This window comes from Microcebus murinus, chromosome 1 (assembly GCF_040939455.1).
Source record: "Microcebus murinus isolate Inina chromosome 1, M.murinus_Inina_mat1.0, whole genome shotgun sequence".
Taxonomy (NCBI): Eukaryota; Metazoa; Chordata; class Mammalia; order Primates; family Cheirogaleidae; genus Microcebus; species Microcebus murinus.
This window is the reverse complement of record NC_134104.1, coordinates 110,249,238-110,269,225: the sequence shown is the minus strand read 5'-3', so window position 1 is coordinate 110,269,225 and position 19,988 is coordinate 110,249,238. Positions and strand designations below refer to the sequence as shown.

The following is a 19,988-nucleotide window of genomic DNA, read 5'->3' as shown; positions in this document are numbered from 1 at the left end:
ATAGGTGCATTTGGAATAAATTATGTTAATATCATTGGAAACTATACATTTTTGATATTAAAAAGATAAACTTATAAAATTAGAGAAGCTAAGTAAATCTCTATAATAACTTTAAATTCAAAATATCACTATTAATACAAATTTATTTTTATTGTGTATCTGTGTGTGTATATATATATACATATATATACACACATATTTTTTTCTCTACCTTTGTCACTGAAAAACAAATCATGAAAATGCTACAGCAATGAGCATCCCTAGCACCCAGGTTGTGGTCTGAATATCATTTGCCACTGAAAGGAGCCAGGGTCCAGGTTTCCTTGGAGAATGGCTGATTCTGGAGCTGAGCCAGGGAATGTCTAAATAAAAACTGAACATTTGTTATACCAGAAAGAAAGGGAAGTCCTCAAAGATTATTAAGCAAACATATGTCAAAAGGATAAGGAGCCAATTTCAAAGTACTCCTTCTGGTATAAAATGGGATAGTTTGGACATTAAAAGAAATCATGGCTGAAATTTATAGAAATACAGCAAATATGGAAATATCTCTATATTCTCCACTTCATTGACAATTCTCCAATGTCAGCTGATTTTTTTTTTTTCAGAAATTGGCAAGCCAATCCCAAATTTAACATGGAATGCAAGAGACTTACAACAGCCAAAACAATCTTGAAAAAGAAGACCAGAGTTCATGGATTCATACTTTCCAATTTTAAACCTTATTACAAAATTATGTTAATAAATACAGCATGGCACTCGCAAAATGATAAACTTATGGATCAGTGAAATAGATTGTGAGTCCAGAAATAAACATTAACATTTATGGTCAGTTGATTTTTGACACAAGGACCATGACAATTCACTAGGAAAAGAATATTCTTTCAACAAATGATGTTGGGACAATTGGATAACCATATACAAAGGAATGAATTCAAATCCTTATCTCACACTATATACAAAAAGCAACTTCAAGTAGATCATATAGCTACATGTAAGAGCTAAAACTATAACACTGTTAGACAAAAATATAGGAGTGAATGCAGGATTTGGGGTTAGGCAATACAATCTTAAATCCAATACCAAAAACATAAGCAATAAAAAGGAGATCAATAAATCGGAGTTCATCAGAGTTAAAAACTTTTGTGCTTCAAATGACATCATCAAGAGTGTGAAAAGGAAATCCACAGATTGTGAGAAAATACTTGAAAATCATACAACTCATAAGGCATATGTATCCAAAATATATAATGAACCCTCACAAAATAATAAAAAGACAACTCAATTATGAAAACGGGCAAAAGCTTTGAATTGACATTCTCTAAAGAAGGTTTGTGAATTAGTAATAGGCACAGATAAAGACATTGAACATCATTAGTCATTTGGGAAAGGTAAATTAAAATGATAATGAGATATCACTTCTGCCCCAGAAGAGTGGTTATAATAAAAAAGGCAGACAATAACAAGTGTTAGCATGGATGTGGAGGGATTGGAAACCTAATTCATTGCTGGTGGGAATGTAAAACTGGTAGCCACTTTGGAAAAAAGTGTTTAGTAGTTTCTGAAAATATTAACATAGAGTTGCCATATGACCTAGGAATGTCACAACTAATTATATACCCAAGATAATAAAAATACATGCCCACACAGCAACTTGTACATGGAGCTTCATAGTAGCATTATTCATAATAGCTAAAACACAAAACAATCAAAATTATTATTAATAGGTAAATGGATAAACAAACTAATAGAACATAATTTATCAATAAAAAGGAATGAAGTATTAATAGATGCTATGACATTGGTAAACCTCAGAAATATTATGCTAAATAAAAGAATAAGTCACAAAACATTATCTATTGTATAATCCCATTTATATGAAATGTCCATAATAAGCAAACTACAGGGACAGAAAGTAGACTAGTCATTGCCTAGGCTGAAAGTGGAAGTAGGGAGAATGGGAAATGATTTCTAATGGGTAAAGTTTTCTTTCTGAGATTATGAAAATGTTCTATAATAGAGTTAGATTATGGCAATAGCTGAACTCTGTAAATATACTGGAATCCACTGAATTCTTACCTTAAAAAATATATATATGAGCTCATAATAATACCTAAAACACACAATGAGTTACCAGTGGTAATTTCCAAGGTACAAGTTTACCTTATTCAGAAAATTTATAGAACAAAATAATAAGTTACATTTGTCAAATTGCCAATTTAGTCTATGCAATATTTATTTGTAATGTTGTTTCAATGAAATGTAACCTGAAAATAATTTATACGAAGTCTAAAATATTAATAAGTTGTAGATTATAACTTTAACAGTGTTCCTGACAGACAATACTGCTAAAAATCAAGTCTATAAAATTTGTTTTATGTATTATATGGATTCTAATATTGCAAATAATATTTACATTTTTTCCTTCAAAAGTTTATATGTTTCCTTCTCTGAACTTTTCTCTTTGGTTTCTTTGCTTTATACTTCATGGATTCAATTGCTCTCAGGAAATAGTAGGGCTCCTGAAAGAATTTTCAGTGTTAATTAGAAACCAATTTATTCACATATATATGCACACAAAAAACTCATGAAACAGTTCCTTATCCTTATAATAAGCATTAATTTTAAACCTGAAGTTTTCAGCAAGATGCTTTCTCATGGCCATGAAAATCAATCAACACCAGCAAAATACCATATGTCATTAACAAAGATGTATGTTAGATGGAAGCAAAAGTAAATTTCAATTTAGAGTAGAAGTGGAGAGAACTAGAAGTGGATAAAAGAATAATCTGGATGATTGATTTTGAATAAACATGAATAAGAATTAGAACTCAACTTTCCACTCTTAAATTTTACACAGAGATATAATAGCTTTAGCAATGTAATATCTTTTTGTAGGACAGTATTATCTATCTGCATATATGCACATGCACACACACACACACACACACACACACACACACACACACACACACACACACATTCAATTGTATTTCGGTCCCTATTTGAATTCCAGAAATAATCCTAAAATCTGCATCCGGAGGCTTCAAAAACTCAGTTTCCGTTTTACTGTTACTGGAAAATGGCACGAGGGAAATACTGGCAAGAAGTAAAACTGGTCAGTGCATCTGCCATCCCCAGGTGCTGTCTTGGTGGGACTCGTCAGTGCTCTCCGCCTTGTGCATTGATGCTGAAGACTCCCCCTGACCAGATCCTAGTCATTTGCCAGGTTCTCCCAATCATGAGGAGTTACACTGGCAACTGATCCTCATGCTCACCCTGCTGTCAAAGCATTCCAGTTTTTAATCACTACATGACTTGTCAGATTGAATATGAACCACATGCCTACAATACAACCTCCCTAATAATGAGAATGCCAAAAAAAGGAAAACTTTGGACATGTCTTCTGTCACTGTTCACATTCTGAAACTAAGTTTGAGAAAGCTCTTCAACTGAAAATTATGTTTGCACATTGAGAAACTAAATTGTTATTCCCTTAATTTACTCAACAAACCAACTGTCAAAAGCATGTGCTTACAAATGAATGTTTCTAAGATTCTGGCTGACTTTTATAGAGTATATTTCCACTGTAGAAAAGAAGCCATCTCCCATGATTAAGGAAAAAAGCAGCCAAACTTTACTTCCAGATCTGTACACCACACCTGTCACTTCCTTACCTACTGGGAGACATTATCTTCTTGGCTATATTTAGTTGGAAATGCTAAAGCATATTTTAGGAATTCTTTTTAAACTCAAAATGATGAACTTTATTTTCTTGAGAATGGTACTTGAATCACAGTCTCAGTTATTTTTCCCCAGAGTTTGAGATTTGAAATTGCTACAGCATTGAGAATTAATATAAAAATAGAAGGCAAAATTTTATTAATTAAAAATTGCAATTAATTGACTTACACTTATGTGTAGATATTAATCCTATGTTTTGAATGAGTTTAGAAAAGATACACCAAGTGCTATTGTTTACTGGATGGTGGCAAGGATTTTCTGTACATGAAAATGATGTCAGCTAAAAGACTCATCGGGCTCTTTGTGGGAAACATCCAATATGTACGTTGATAACAGCAGATAGCCAGTTCTAATTCTATAGCATGTCTTCTGCATTTTACTGAAATCAGGTAAAAGATAAAATCGTCTTGTAGCCCCCATGTGGAGTGAATATTTTGGCAATAAGACATTCCTATAGTTGGCTTAATTCATAAAATTAATTAACTTCTATCCCAGTTTCTTGAAGTATTTTTTTTCAGTATATACATTTGGGTGTTTTTTAGGTGTTTCTGTTTTGAATGCACCATGCAGCAAAAAGTTTTGATAAATTAGTCTATGATTCTGTTCTTAAAACAACACCTCATCAAGAACTTTATTATGGGAAGTGTGAGCTAAATAGTCAAATCTTGAAAAAAGCACTAAATGTATAAGATTCTTATTACCAGATCTTTTGCATTGTAGCTAAGTGTCACAATCCCTCAAACTGGAAAACATTTTAATGATTTATGAAATTGAGACTTCATTAGTCTTCTTTGGAATTGTCAAGCATGTCTCATCTGAATATAAAAGCTCAGCTCTTCACTTGTCTTTTAAAAAGAAAACCAAGGAACAAATTCTACCTACCACTTCCTTCTACTTGCTGTAAGCCAGTCCTGAACTAAGTAATATCTTGAAAAGGAAATTAAAGCACATCTTTTTAAATACCAAAATTCATTTACAACTTTAAAGTTTATTGAGTAGAGCTATTTACAAAACCTTTACCTTGTTTACCTTGCAGGACTATGACTGCCTGTCAATAGACATAGGCTGCTTGGGGGTATCACCATGTCTTATTATTCTTTTTGTCCACAATAGGAGTATACAGTTCTTGGTTATGAATGAAGTAGGTATAAACTAAATGAACTTTAAATTAAACTTCTTGCAAAGATAGGAACTAATTCCACCCCTAAAAATTATTATCCATAACAACTTTTTAATTACATGTATTGAGAGAATATCCCTTGTTTTTTTCTTTATTATTTATTTGTTCTATTATTTTTATTTATTCTTTATTATTTCTTTTTCTTTGTTATAAACACTGGAATTGAATTCTCTATAACATTCAGACCCCTAAATTCTCTACCTATTACAGCAGTGCAAATCTTACAAATTTGCAGAGCTTCATCAACTTACCAAACTTCATCAACTTACCAGGAAATATTCATGCCTAGTGAACTAAAAACCTAGAATAGTTCCCACTTAAACTGGACACTGAAATTGAAACCCTTAAAACTAGATTTTTTTTTTCTTTTTAACTAAACTCAAAGTACACACCAGTAAAAAGGAAGAGCTTGATAGGATTGTATTGAAATTCCTAAGTATGGTTGGGAAAGGCCATTAAAATAATATTTGAATTAATTGGCTATTTTTCTCCACTTGGTAATAAAACAAATAAACTGATTGTGATATCACATTATTCATCCACATCAGTGGTTACATGTTAACCTCAACCATCTTTATGTTTACTATAAAAATTCATATACTAGGTTTGGAGGTTATGTAATGAAGGAACTAAATTGCGTGCATTGTGTGTACTTTTCACTTTCTTGCCTTTTAGCATTGTTTTCCTATTTACCTAGAAGAGTTTTTTGTTTTGTCCAAACCTTTTTATATACTTTAGAAGCAAAGTTCTTCCCTTTGAGAGTGCTGACTTTGTGCATGGTGCTGACTAAGGAGACCCTGAACCCTATTACCTGACATCCTCTGCAAATCGCACCATTGAAAATGATTCACATAGTTATAATAATGTTTACATTTATTTACACATAGTTTTTAAAACTTTTGAAATTTAAATTAAATTATAAGTAAGAGGAATATTTATGAAATGTCAAAGTATACTAGTCAGGAATGGAAGGTCTTCTTTTCTCATTCTTTTGTGTAATGCCATTTGATACATTTTCAAAACAATTTTACTTTTATTTCTAGATATTTGGAGAGTACCATAAGCACTTCATAGTTTATACTCCATTGAGGAGAAATATTTATAATGTATTGGTAAAGCTGCCAGTTTTAGCAACAAATAATATAGGACACCAGTCAGATTTGTGTTACAGATAAATAGTGGAATTTTAAAACTTACTTGAGACATACTTTCCTAAAACATTATTCATTGTTTACCTGAAATGCACATTTCACTTGGTGTCCAGTATTAAATCTAGCAATCCTATTGTTGATCTTGGTGAAGAATCTATTAAAAATTTATAGTAAAAATACTTATAGAAATAAGAAAGGTACAACAATAGAAACACTATGATGAATTATTATCACATATGTCAGATATCCCGAAGGCCAGATAATAGCTGTCAAAAGTAGAATACACAGAGTAAAAGAACAATCTAGGGTGATTTAATCTGTGTCTCATTGTCATAAAAGCGTTCCTTCATTGACTACCCATGACATTTCAGGAACTAGCTGCACTAGTTACAAGTGTACATACAGCAGCGAACTTTGAAGCTGGATGGGAGACACAGCCATGGAAGAGACAAAATTATTAGTGAAAAGAAGAGAGGCCTCGAGCAGAAACTTAAAGACCCCTGCATGTAAAGGCTACCAGACGAAGACCAGCCTATTAAGAGACTGAGAAAGGGCATCAAATAAAGGAGGAAGCATTCTGCACTGACCATTCCTTGCCAGAGTCCCTTGGAAAAATGGCTGACTTCAAGACAAGGGAAGATAGATGACCTTGAAGTACGTCTGGTGCCAGAAAGAAGTACTGAAAAATTGATGTGGAAATGGCACAAGGATCCAGGAGACAACTTGAAGAAACTTCCATGAGCACAAACAATAGTAATATATTATAACTCATTAAATAAAATTAGATTTCATGATCCCCTATTGATAATAATAATAATAGATAGACAAAAAGAGAAAGGAAATTTGTTCCTTGTAGGGAAGTGCTGAATAATAAATATAGAAAGATGATGGAGTTAAAAATCACCATTTTGCAATTAGCATTGTAAAAATTGATTAAGGAAAGAAATGGATGGTATACCTAGGGTGACGAGGGAGGTTAAATGAGGTTCAGAATATTTACATAATATTAAGAATTGCCCCACACATTATTTATTACAGTTGATCCTCATTATTCACAGATTCCATATTTGCAAATTCACTTCCTTGCTAAAATTTATTTGTAACCCCCCAAACAATATTCATGGATGTTGAAGTTACTTATGAATATGCAGGAGCAGTGAAAGATTTGAATTGCCTAATGTACATGTTCTCAGCTGAGGTGAAACAAGGCAGCACTCCATCTTCTTATTTCAGCTCTTCTATAACAAAGCATTTCTGCAAAGTATATTTAGTGTCAGGTTTTTGAGTTTTTGTGCTTTTTGTTGGTTATTTTGCTGTTTAAAGTGGCCCCAAAGTGTAGTGATGAACTCTCTTTCTAGTGTTCCAAAGTATGAGAAGGTGTGATGTGCCTTACAGACATAGTACATGTCTTAGATAAGCTTCCTGCAGGGATGAGTTACAATGCTGTTGGCTGTGTGTTTAATGTTAATGAATTGACTATATTATTAATAAATAAGGTGTCTTTAAACAAAAACAGACATAAATCAAAGTTATGTACTGATTGGCTGACAAAAATGTTGTGATTAGAAGCTTACCAGAACCTGACCCAGATTTAGCAATGTTTCAGTATTTGGTCATTTAGTATTCACAGCAACTTTATAGAACATAACTACCATGAATAATGGAACTTGACAATAATTACAAAGGGAGAAATAATAAATACACCTTGGAGAAATTGGACAAAGCTTTAACCAAGTGATCCAAATTAATATCACTAATAAGGGGCAAATGAACATCATGGTCCACCAGATTTGATATCCTGAAAAGCATATGACAGTCTTTATGCAACATTCAAGCCCATAATGTTTAAAAGTTGAATTCAATATTGAGGAAATGCCAGAGAACTCAAATTGAAGGACATTATATAAAACAATTGTCTCATATTCTTCAAAATATCAACCACATGAAAATCAAAGAAAGACAGAGGAACTAGTCCATATTAAATAGACAAAAAAAAAGAGACATACAATTAAATGTATTGTGCAATTCTATACCAGGAAATCCTGTCCTGGAAAAAATTCTATAAAAAATTTTTTTAAATGGATTATGTTATATATAATAGTTTAATATTAACACTAAATTTCATTAATTTGATAATAATACCATAGATATGTAAGAGCTATGCTTATTCTTAGAAAATAGATATTGAAGTTTCATGGGATAAGAAGGAATGATGTGCATAACCTGAGCTCAAAAGATTCAGACAAAATGAGCATTTCTATGTCTATATCTATCTGTCTAACTATCTGTCTGTCTAGAAAAGGAGAAAGAAAGAGAGGGCATGTGCATGCAAATGTGGTCTAGGTAAAGGAAAATATTGATACTATTCCTGAAACTTTTATGTATTTGGAATTACTTCAAAATATAAAGTTTAAAAAAAGAGGCAGAAGAAACTCAGCAGGGTGTGCTTGTCAGTGGAGGCCAGAGAAGAGGAAGTGGTCAGCCATATCAAATGCTATAGAGGTAAGTTGAATTTAGCAACAAGTTGTTAGTGATTCCAGTTTCATTGGATTTGCTGAGACAGAAGTCTGTTTGTCAAGGGTGCAAATGAAGTGGTGTGTGGAATTACAGACACTAATTTTAGGAATTTTAGCTGTAAAAGAAAGGAGAGAAATATGGTAGAAGCTGGAGTGAGAAAGGAAATTATTTTATTTGTTTGTTTTTCAGTTGGAGAGATGTGAACATTTTTAAATGTTGATGGAGACACAGCTCTGGCCAGTGAGGAAGAAGAGGAAGAGCTAAAGACAAATGGAAGAGAAATAATAAGAGAGGGATGGCTCTAACGTAGAGTGGAGAAGGAATAGCAAGCACAGGCAAGATAGGGCAATTTTGAATTCTACTTAACAGAAAAATGTGTCTTTTAAAAAAACTGAAATGGTATTGAACATCTTTGGGAAAATGTCTATTCAGACCCTTTCCCAATGTTTACATCAGGTCATTTGTTTCTGCTATCAAGTTGCATATCTAATGTAAATTGGAATAACCATTTTGGAAAACAGTGTGGAAATTCCTCAAAAAATGAAAAGTAGGACTACCATATGATCCAGCAATCATACTTCTGGATATACAGGTTGAGTATTTATTATCCAAAATACTTGGGACCAGATGTGTTTTGAATTTTAGATTTTTTTTTTGATTTTGAATATTTGCATACACATAGTGAGATATCTTTGGGATGGAACTCCCCCCCCAAATTGAAATGATATTATTGATATTTTTCATCAGCAGACATTATTAGCATCTTTTGATTTATGAAATCTTTCGGATTATATTAAGGGAAGGAATATGTCAACATAGAGAACATATTTTAAAACTAAAGATGCTGTAGGATATTTTCAAATCTGGCAAAAGCAGTGTTTGGTTTTTAATATTGTGTTATGTCAAATATATAGAGATATTAATTACAGTCATATGTTTTAGACATCTTTTCTTTCTTTTCCAAAATATCTCCCTCGCAAACATGTCATTTCTCCTCAGTTTGGCTCTTATCTTTGGAGAGATAAATGTGTAAATTTCTCCAGTTCCAGGCCCTCATTTCAACCTTTCTTCGGGAGTTGCACATTTGGATATTTCACCTTAAATTTCATAATCTTCTCCACCAATATGGCTTCTGTAGATTTTTTATTATATCTCATTGAGGTGAAAAGATGGCACACTTAAAAATCTTTTGATAGACATGGTTTGTTTCCCACGAATGAGAAACTGCTTAATTCAGACTTCTACTCCTCCAAGAGGCTGAGCCAAGGATCATGAGTCCTGAGGAGAAAAAAAGTGTTACATTTAACTTATTTTTTGGTTATAAAACTAATTGAGGAAGTAGTTATTTAACTTTTATGAGTAGCCTAAAAAAATTCAAACAACACTATTGCAAAATCTATTTTAAAGTCTCATTAAATGCTAAATTAATAGTTAAAATTCAACCACATAAAAAAATATTCAACTGTGACACTTGTATGAGAACCTGAGCTGAAATTAAATAAGTGGAAATGCTTTGGCTGCTTTTGATGCTAGATTTTCCATCATCAGCTTCACAATAACCCCAAGTAACTTTTTAAAAAGTTTGAATAGATTATGTATGGGATGTTAATACTAACGAGTAAGACAATTCTAACTGAAAACTAGGGTAAAACTGAATTCAATATTTTTGTTTGTGTGGGAACAGGAAGAAGTGGTAGAGGAAGATAGAAAAAGAAGAAGGATACAGGGACAAGTATTGTTCTACTAAAAAAATAGAAAATTGGGATCTTTTTTCCAAGTATTATGTACCAGAATGTTAGTTGACTATTAACTCTCTGCTTATTCTTTGAATTGTTAGAACCAAAGCCATGTGACATTTGCTTCACAGCTTCTTTGTATGTTACATTTTTAATTTTCTTTGGACAAAAGTCCATGGCAACTTACTTGATTGGGTCAACAAATAGACAAGGTTTTAGAATCCCAGAATTTATCAAGCGTAAAGGGACCAAATTACTTGATTATTAAATTAGAATAATGTGTGTTTTTAGAAGAAGTCATATTTTAAAATTTTTACTATAAGGTTACATTTAAATGGGAAGTTCGATGGGAAATTGTAATAATTTTGTTGCTATTTCTCCAGGACTGTAAAAACGTGTATGGATAAAGTTAATCTTGCTCCTCCAGATCCGTGGTATCCCTTCTTAAAGTCCTTTCATGATCTGTGACCACTAACATTTACGAAATCACTTCAAAAAGGCATTAACTATAGAGGACGAAACAAATACAATTTTAAATATCCAAACAGATCTGCCAGAAAAATCCTATTTACAAAGTAATAGTTCCTTGTAAACTTATGTTCATTTGGCTATGGAAATTTGAGAAATGTGTTATTGCTTGGATCATTTTAAAAACCACGATTTGAAAAAATATGGTGGGAGTTGTAATTCTAATTAAAAACCAGGCAAGCCCTTAGGTGGGAGTCACAGTAAGCAGCCCCGAGTTTTTCCCAAGCCTAACAAAAGAGGCAAGGACTTGCCACTGCTTGTGCCTGCCAACCCTGTATTGTTAAAGGAATCAAAATAAAGAGGCAGGGAGGTCAAGGGTTAGGAGCTCATATTTCCACTCTACATGACCCCGTCTCGGAGCTGGGGGTGCTCTTGTCATCTGTTTCTGAAGGTCTCTCAACACAAGACTTTCCTCCACTCCTTTCAGGAGACTCCCGTGTAGACTACGCTGGTGATTAATGAAAAGGGCTCACAGGAGACCTTCTTAAAATGCTTTGGACAAAAGCATCCTCAGCACGAAGGCTTCAGAAGAATACCTGCAGACATTACTGTCTTGAGAATGCAGTGGAAATAGCTATGTTTTCCACCAGTTCCATCTTTTTATGACATATCAAATAACTTGATTAATGATATGCCACTTTCTATTTTTGTTACAAGCTGTCACCAGAATACTTAACTAAAACTTTCACACTTTATGAGTTGTGAAATGGTTGGTTGATTTTTACATTATTTTCATTATTTCAAAGTAGGATAAGGTGACTGTGGGATTGAATCCTGAAGTTTCAGTTAGCCTGCAAAGAGTGGAAAACTATAATCATGTTCTAGCAAATAAAATTTAAATGTATAAAATAATTTATTAAAATCTGACAAATTAGAACATAAATTATTAATATTTACATTGTGACATTGTAGATGTCTGAATAAAAACCACACAAAAATATGCCTCATTAAAATCCAAAGTTTGCAATCATCACATTCTCATTGACTGCCTTGCTAGAGATTTCTCAAGAGATTATTAAACATATTAAGGAAAATTCAAAAGTGATTTTAAAAGATATTTTTTCCTGAACACTTATATCTCAGTGAAATTAAACATGCTGTGGCTTTTTTTTTTTTTCTAGTGGTTTAAGACAGTGAAATAAGACATAGGCTCTAGCTCTAAGAGCTATCTGGGGTCCAATTTCTGGAAACCCTAATGCCTAATGCCTAACCTACAACTGTACTGATTAGGACAGTGGCTTGCCAATTCCACACTGTTTGCACTAATGAGCCTACAGAAAACTAGGAATTATCAGTTAAAGCTGCTGTTAAGCTGCTCCCTTCACAGTATATCAGCTACATGACTTTTCTTACTATCCTACAATTCAATATAGCATCTCTCAAAATAGTTGGCTTCCAGTTCACATAGAAATTTGTTGTGGTGGAAGAAAGGAAAGGAGAAGAGGCCATTTTTGCCTATGACTGGGTATAAAATGTCCCCTCTCCAAGGTTGTAATTTTAAATACTGAGTTCTACCGAATACCATTCGTTTACTCTGTCCGTATGGAATTATCTAGAAATACACCTTAAGAAATTTATCCTTTCTTCTTATTTTTCATTCTTATCAGCTTTCTCAAGCAAAAGAAATTCAGATTTTCTAACCACTGAAATGCAAACCACAACTATGAGACTGTAAGGTAATTCTGGCCAAACTGAAGATAACAGGAAGAAAAAACAAAAAATAAAACAAAAAAACACCTTCCTTTCATTAAATTTACCCATATAACTAGAAGCAAAACACTTTTTGCTGTTTTAGAAAGGATTTAACTAACTTCCAAAATAATCATTGCTATGGAGAGAAAAATATATGTAATTTGGGGCTTATGATAACATTATCTAGATAAACTGAATTGTAATTACAGAATAGCTTTAGTTTCAAAATGTGAGAATTTTCAGGTTACTGAAAAACTGATACAAAGGAAAGGGTTGACACACACATACATACAAGTAGAAGAAAAATAAATGAGAAAAAATTTCCAAACTGTCTAGAAGACTTCTTTGATTATTTCTAGGGATCATTAGTCAAATTTAAAGTTTTAACTCATATTCCTTTTCCTCTGAAATGGTTCTTTGATCGCATTCAGCTAAATGTACCTTCTGCCTCCTCTGCTATCCACTTTCATTCTTCCTGCTTCCCTCCTTCTCACCTGCATCTTTCTCTCCTGTCCTCCTACGGTAAGTTAAGTGAGTGTGGTATGATGGGTGAGAACCTGAATGCTTGGAGCCAAACTTCTTGGATTTGAGTCTGAAACTTGACTCTATTTTTATAAGTTGTGTGAGCTCAGACAAATTATTTAATCTCTCTATGCTTTGTAAAATGGAGAACATAATAGTTCCTACACTGTAGGCTTGATACGAAGGTTAAATTGCTAATTTTTGTAAAGTCTTTTGAGCAGTACATGGAACATAGGAAGCACTCTGATATCAATAGAGCCATTTTGAATGCAGGCATTTGCTATATCAGCTCTTTGAGGGTGGGGGCCAAGTTTTCTTTCTTCTTTTTAAAAAAATTTCCTAAATTACTTTGTTCAGTGTCCAGTAGTAACAGCCAGTGAATACTGTCAGTTAGTGAATACTGACTGACGAAAACTATTAAAGTGCATATATTGCTATGGCTAGTTTTCTCATATTACAGTCTGTCTTTGTTGGACAGAAGTTTTGTTCTGCTCTCCTTTTTTTGCTTCAGTTTCTTCATGGCTTCCACCTAGAATGAGCTCAGCAATCTGTCTGCAGCTGGAACCAGAAGATGGAGCACAGGTTTTGAGTTGATAGGCCCTTCCCGAAAAAGGAGAAGAATGATAAGATGGAATTCACATAAGCAATATATGTCCCAGTACATTTCAATATGACCTGCAATATGAAAACGTACAATGTTTTCAAGATCTTTGAACTGACTCTCTATAATATGTACACAAGTAAAAATAATGTTACTTTAAAAAATAAACTTTAAATTAGGCAAATAAATCATTTGTTTCTTAAGGAGAAGGAGCTAAAGTTTTGCAGAGAGAGGGGGCCAGCTCCTTTTCACCTCTAGAAATGATCTCTAATCATGCCAGAGCAATGATTCCACAAATATGTTTAAATGTCAATATGAGTGTACATCAGGCCTAGATACTGTTTGGTGGGTGCCTCTGTTGGCAGTCACACACATGGCCTTTACCAGTGAACACTGTCATATTTATTTGTTATAATCACTGCTTTAACAGGGTCAGATAAGCACCAGTAAAGATTTTTAAAATGATATTTGCTCCCTTTGTCTACAAACTGTCAGCACCTTTGCCTTTAAGCACTCTTGCTTTGCACAATATAGGTTATTAGTTTAAAGATTTGAATTAATGGGATGTTAAAAAGTGTGGGGGTAGAGAGCTAAATGCCTGTAACTAAAGTGAAAAAATGAACCATTTTCATTGCACAAGGGAGAGCTGTCGCTGACTGGCCACAGGAGTTAATAAATGAATATGTTCCTAGAGATTGTCTTCCCATTTAAAATGCTGGCCCAGCAAAATTCCTAATTTTATGTATTAATGACAATTGATGTCAACGATTAAGGAAGACCATGTTAATTAGTTGACCAGCTACTTGGCTTATTTGAGGTTTAAATAAAACACCTTTCATAAACTCCAGATTGACTTTCTGCTTTGCAAATATTAGCCCTTGTTTACTTGTTAGCCTTTATGACATACACATTGCTGTATCATGCTAGATGAAGGAGCTTCCCATTCAGGAAACCCAAAATTGTCTAGCATTTTGGCACTCTTATGGAGAATTAGTGCCAAGGGGAGACAAAACAGAACATTAGTGAAGATTAGTAGAATTTTTTAGGAAACCTTCCTTTTTTTGTCTTCTCTCTTTCTCACCTTTTACCTATTAACCTTCAAATTATTTTAGCATTTTTTGGTGATGGATTATTAAAAGTGGTGCATTTTTCAATGTCTAGCTAGTAGATTGTTTATGACGGTTTTTATTTTTTTCCGAAAGCCATACCATATTTAAATTTCTACATGTTAATATTGCTATGGTTTAAACTTCAAGCAGATAGCATGTATAATTCTTAAAAACCTGTTTTCCATAGGCACATTGATTTAGTAGCTTTGTTGAATATGTTAGAGGGCTCTTAAGCCATTGTCAAACATTTCTGGGAGTTGATAAGACATAGATTTAAAAACTCTTATAAAGAATTCTATCATTCACAACTGTGATGTTTTGCAAGGCATTGGTCTCTGGGCCTTCATGTCTGCCCCTAAAAATTAATGGACTTGAACCAGATGATTTTGCCAGTTGCCTCCACATTGGAATCATGTTAGACACTGTGGATGAACAGGAAATCTGAGGCCCTAGCTCTTGTGGCTTGACTGGAACTACATAATTGATATGAGAGGAAAGATGGGCTTGAAAGCAAAGCACTCGAAGGGATATAAAGCACTCTGCATAAAGGGCATCAGGTATAAAATAAAGCCCATAAACCACAGTCTCCAGTGAAGTTGTAGCTCCAACAATATGTGTACTTTTTAAATTGCAATCTGTAGACTCAAGCCCTACAATTCAAGAACTCGTGCAAAGTGACCATAAAATTGATTGAATAAACATGCTTTAGGAATCATTTTTAAGGATTAGGTAAGATGTCATGTCCTCCCTGTACTTTCATTGAAATAAAAATAACTTTATATCTGGCTTGTTAATATGGTCACATTCTGGAGGTACTTTCTTTGCAAGTAGCTCATAAAACCAGTGATATTCTAAAATAATAATAAAAAAAATCTGTCTAAATATGTCATCTATCACCCTTAGTTAACAGTTCAATCAGTTATGTGACTACTTCCACTCATACTAAGAACACTAGAGAAATCTTTTTCCTAATTTAATTCAACAAGCCACCCCAATGCAATTGTCTGATTCCCAAGTCTTTCAGTTAGCTGTGGAACTAAAGTTCTTGGTTAAGTCAAAACTATTATACACATAAGTTGCCATAAATAACAAGTCATTGAGAAGTATGTGGGTCATAAACATAAAAAATATAATATGAAAGACAGTTTCAAACATATGTTGCTTCATTTCTGTTCAAATAGTCTGGATAGCCTGTTAAGATGCTCCAACTTCCTGTAATAGAGAGTGAAATGAACATTTTTCTAAAAAATGTGTCCCTCTTGGTTATTTAATGTAGCAGAACAATAGCAAAATAAAATACCAGCAGAATATCTGATAATTTTTTATTGAGGAAACAGGGAAGTTAAGATGAAATGTAGTACTCCTCAAGTTAACAGGAAAATGCACTTATAGCTTTCAGGCCCACCTAAAGATCCTCTACCATTTATCAAAAAAGTCTTCAATTTTCAAAAGCCCTCTAAAGACCTCCTGGGACTATAAACAAAGGCCATATTGTATCCTTGGCTGAAGCTTGTTAAGTGGCTCATGAATAATACTAAATGCATCCTCCCCATAAATCTCCTTGATGTAGGACTACTGTTATCCAGCCACAAACTTCACTGATATTCATCATAAACTCAGAGATGGGAGATTTGCAACATGCATCTAAATAACTGCTTCCAACATCCCATCAATGTGATTCTCTTGAAAACTTAAAGTGAGAGAAAAGAAATGCTGCTACTTTTTTTTTTCCTTTGGTGCAGTGAGTTGAAAACACTTTTAATATTATTTGGGCTGATCTTTCAGAACAATGATTTAAGGTTATGAGTCATTGGAACCTACATTTGCAATAGCATTCATTCAGAGTAACTAGAAAGAACTGAGTGTTGTGAAGACTTATTTTAGAGATTCTGGGCTTTTTATTCTTTAACCTTTTTGTCTTTTTTCTTTTTTTTTAAAGAGAAAAATGCAAATAATGTCTTTAGGTGCCCATGTAAGTTGGCAAGGGCTTGAAGGTGTTCCTTTTAATGAACAACCTAATTTTGACACTAGTTGAGGCAAAAAAGTAGAAATGGCTGGCAAATAAGACCAGGTTAACCAGTGATGTTTCCTGTAGAAAAAGGAGGAAGTCTAAGGAGAAATTTCATATTTACAGTCCCCATGTGATTTGCAGAATTTAGTGGTAAATTCAGTGTCACTTGAAAGGAAGCATTACTTGTCTTTTTTCTTTAAAGTATATTTATCATGTATAGCTGTATAGTTTCAACAGAGAAAGGATTTATTTAACATCTCACAATGGACTCTCGACTTTCAGGATAAGCATAAGCACATAGAATATTTTCAATATAGAGAAGAAGTGACCATGTAAAATGTTTTCCATTCACTGTCCTGTGATTTAGATCTACTAGGAAAATATTTTAATACATATAGTAATAATTCAGTTATGTCTTGTTCTTCCCAGGAACTATGGATAAGGTTAAATTTGCTTTTCAGTTTGATAACGCTTCTATAGAGAATGTAACTTACTAAATGCTTCAGTCTTAGTAACTTTTTGGAGTGCATATAAATTAAGCTATGACTATTTATTTAGACAGGTGCATATCAGTCTCCAGTTGTATATGTATATAAATTTTGTTTAATTCTTCTAGGAGTTGGACAATATAGCTCGTCTGCTTGTTCATGTGCTATAGGCTAACTATAATTATTTTGGAATAAAACAAAGAAAACTTCAAAATGTAGCATGTTCTTATTGTAGTAATCTAAAATGGCAAGGTATTTGCTGGTATAGAACAAGAATATTAGATAAACTGATAATTATTTTGTTGCTGGTGTTTTTAGACTTGGGGTTTGTGATGTTTAGGTGGAATTATCTAAGAACACATTTGAAACATGGGGATATTATTGTTATTATTGAATAAGAGAATTTATGAATGCCAAAAACTAATAGTTTTTATTTGAATAAGTGGTTGTATGGAGGAAAATTTAGTTCAACAGAAAAGAATTCTTCAGCATTTTCCCTTATACTGATCATGGGTAGTTTAGTACTTAATTTGAATGATAATTATTTAGTGCTTACATGAATCTATATAAAAAAAATAAGTTTCAAAAGATTGAACACTCAGTCAAATGCTTTATAGAATCATAAATAAAAGAAGCATAATTATACCTTCCAGCCTACTCCCCCTCCTCCAAATCATTTTTTTGTTCAGGGGAAGTTTTCCAAGCTTATACTCATGGGCAATAGAGGTCATATTTTGCATCATTGGCCAAGTATGTCAAACTTGACATGCAATGTCAGCTGCATTCCAAAAGAAAAGGATATTCTGTTGATACAGCTGTAGCAGGATATGGTTTTCTTTGTACAGAAGCAATTGTTTCTTTATTGAAAATAACCAAACTGTGAGGGTTAATCTCCCCAACAAACCTGAGGGATATTCAGGATATATCTAAATATTAGAAAAACAAAATGAACTGCTTAATATATTTTAAAAAATATTTTGTTTGAATGCATGTACATATTTGTCTGTCTATTTGCATACAACCATTAAGTTATTTGTCTGGAAGTGGTGATGATGTCACTAAGAGCTCTATAGCATAAACAGTGTCTATTTTCCACTAACAATAGCTAATAATTGACACTTTGAAAGTTTTCCTTGTTTTAGAACAGGAGATGGCATTTTTTCTTCTGTAAAAGTCCAGATAGTAAATATAGGCTATGATGGCTAAATAGTCTCTGTTGGAATTTTAACTCTGTTGTTGTAGCACAAAGACAGTGATAGACAATACATAAAAGAATGACTGGGGCCAGAAGGGACGGCTCATGCTTGTAATCTCAGCACTGTGGGAAGCTGAGGCACAAGTATCACTTGAGACCAGAAGTTTGAGAGCAGCCTGAATTAGCCAGGTGTGGTGGTGTGTGCCTGTTGTCCTGGGTAGTTGGGAGGCTGAGGCAGGAGGATCACTTGAACCTAAGAGTTTGAGGTTGCAGTCAGCTGTGATCATGCAATTGTACTCCACTATGAGCAACAAAGCAGGAACTCATCTTTGAGAAAGAAAAAAAAAAAACAACAATGAGTCCCTGTTCCAATAAAACTTTATTTGTGGATCCTGAGACTTAAATTTTATACAATTTCCACATATCACAGAATATTATTCTCCTTTCCATTTTTTTAAACCATTTGAAAATGTAAAATTCTTCCTAGATCATGGACCTTACAAAACAGGTGCTGGGCTGGATTTGGCCAGTGGGTTGTAGTTTGCCAACCTCTGTCTTAGAAGAATATTTGGACAGACATTTACTTCACAGTTTGGTTCATTATGTATAAATTTTGTTGTCATATTTTGTTCTTAATGAATCAGGTTCATACATGTCTTGAAATGTGTACATATATACATTATATAATTTCATATATATCCCTTTAAGTGCTTTTCTTTTTCTAGAAAGGTCAAAAAGTTTAGCTTAGCTTTTCTTTAAGTCTTTTATTTTTTAAATTTCAAAATAGCAAGGGAGTACAAATGTTTTAGGTTACATGGATCATTTTTGTAATGCTTGAGTACTGGCCATAGGTATGCCCATCACCCAAATAGTATTCATGGTACCCATTAAGTTGGTTTATTCCCCTCTTTACCGCTTCCCCCTTTCCACTGAGATTGCACATGTGTGCTCATCAGTTAGTTACAAATTTAATAGTGAGTACATGTGATGTTTGTTTTTCCATTCTTGTGATACTTCACTTAAGAGAATGGTCTCCACTTCCATTCAGATTGTTGCAAAAGGCATTATTTTATTTTTATTTTAGGGCTGAGTAGTACTCCATGGTGTACATATACCACATTTCATTAATCCACTCATTAATTGATGGGCATTTGGGTTGATTCCACATTTTGGCAATTGCAAATTGTGCTGCAATAAACATTCAACTGCAGGTGTCTTTTTTTTTTTTTTTTTTTTTTTTGAGACAGAGTCTCACTTTGTTGCCTAGGCTAGAGTGAGTGCCGTGGCATCAGCCTAGCTCACAGCAACCTCAAACTCCTGGGCTCAAGCAATCCTTCTGCCTCAGCCTCCCAAGTAGCTGGGACTACAGGCATGCGCCACCATGCCCGGCTAATTTTTTCTGTATATATTAGTTGGCCAATTAATTTCTTTCTATTTATAGTAGAGACGGGGTCTCGCTCTTGCTCAGGCTGGTTTCGAACTCCTGACCTCGAGCAATCCGCCCGCCTCGGCCT

The 19,988-nt window shown here is 33.6% G+C and overlaps 1 long non-coding RNA gene across 3 annotated transcripts in view; it reads left to right on the top strand.

Annotated features, from left to right (window-relative positions):
• LOC105881236 (uncharacterized) overlaps window positions 1-19,617 on the top strand; it is a 289,089-nt gene extending 269,472 nt beyond the window's left edge. For 2 of the 3 annotated variants that reach the window (XR_002223325.2, XR_012920076.1), the window contains exon 6: window positions 609-8,366. This is a non-coding gene — a long non-coding RNA (uncharacterized LOC105881236). Of the gene's footprint in view, window positions 1-608; window positions 8,367-8,781 lie in introns of those variants that run through there. The other variant, XR_012920078.1, reaches the window with a different exon arrangement.
• The last annotated feature ends 371 nt before the right edge of the window (window positions 19,618-19,988 follow it).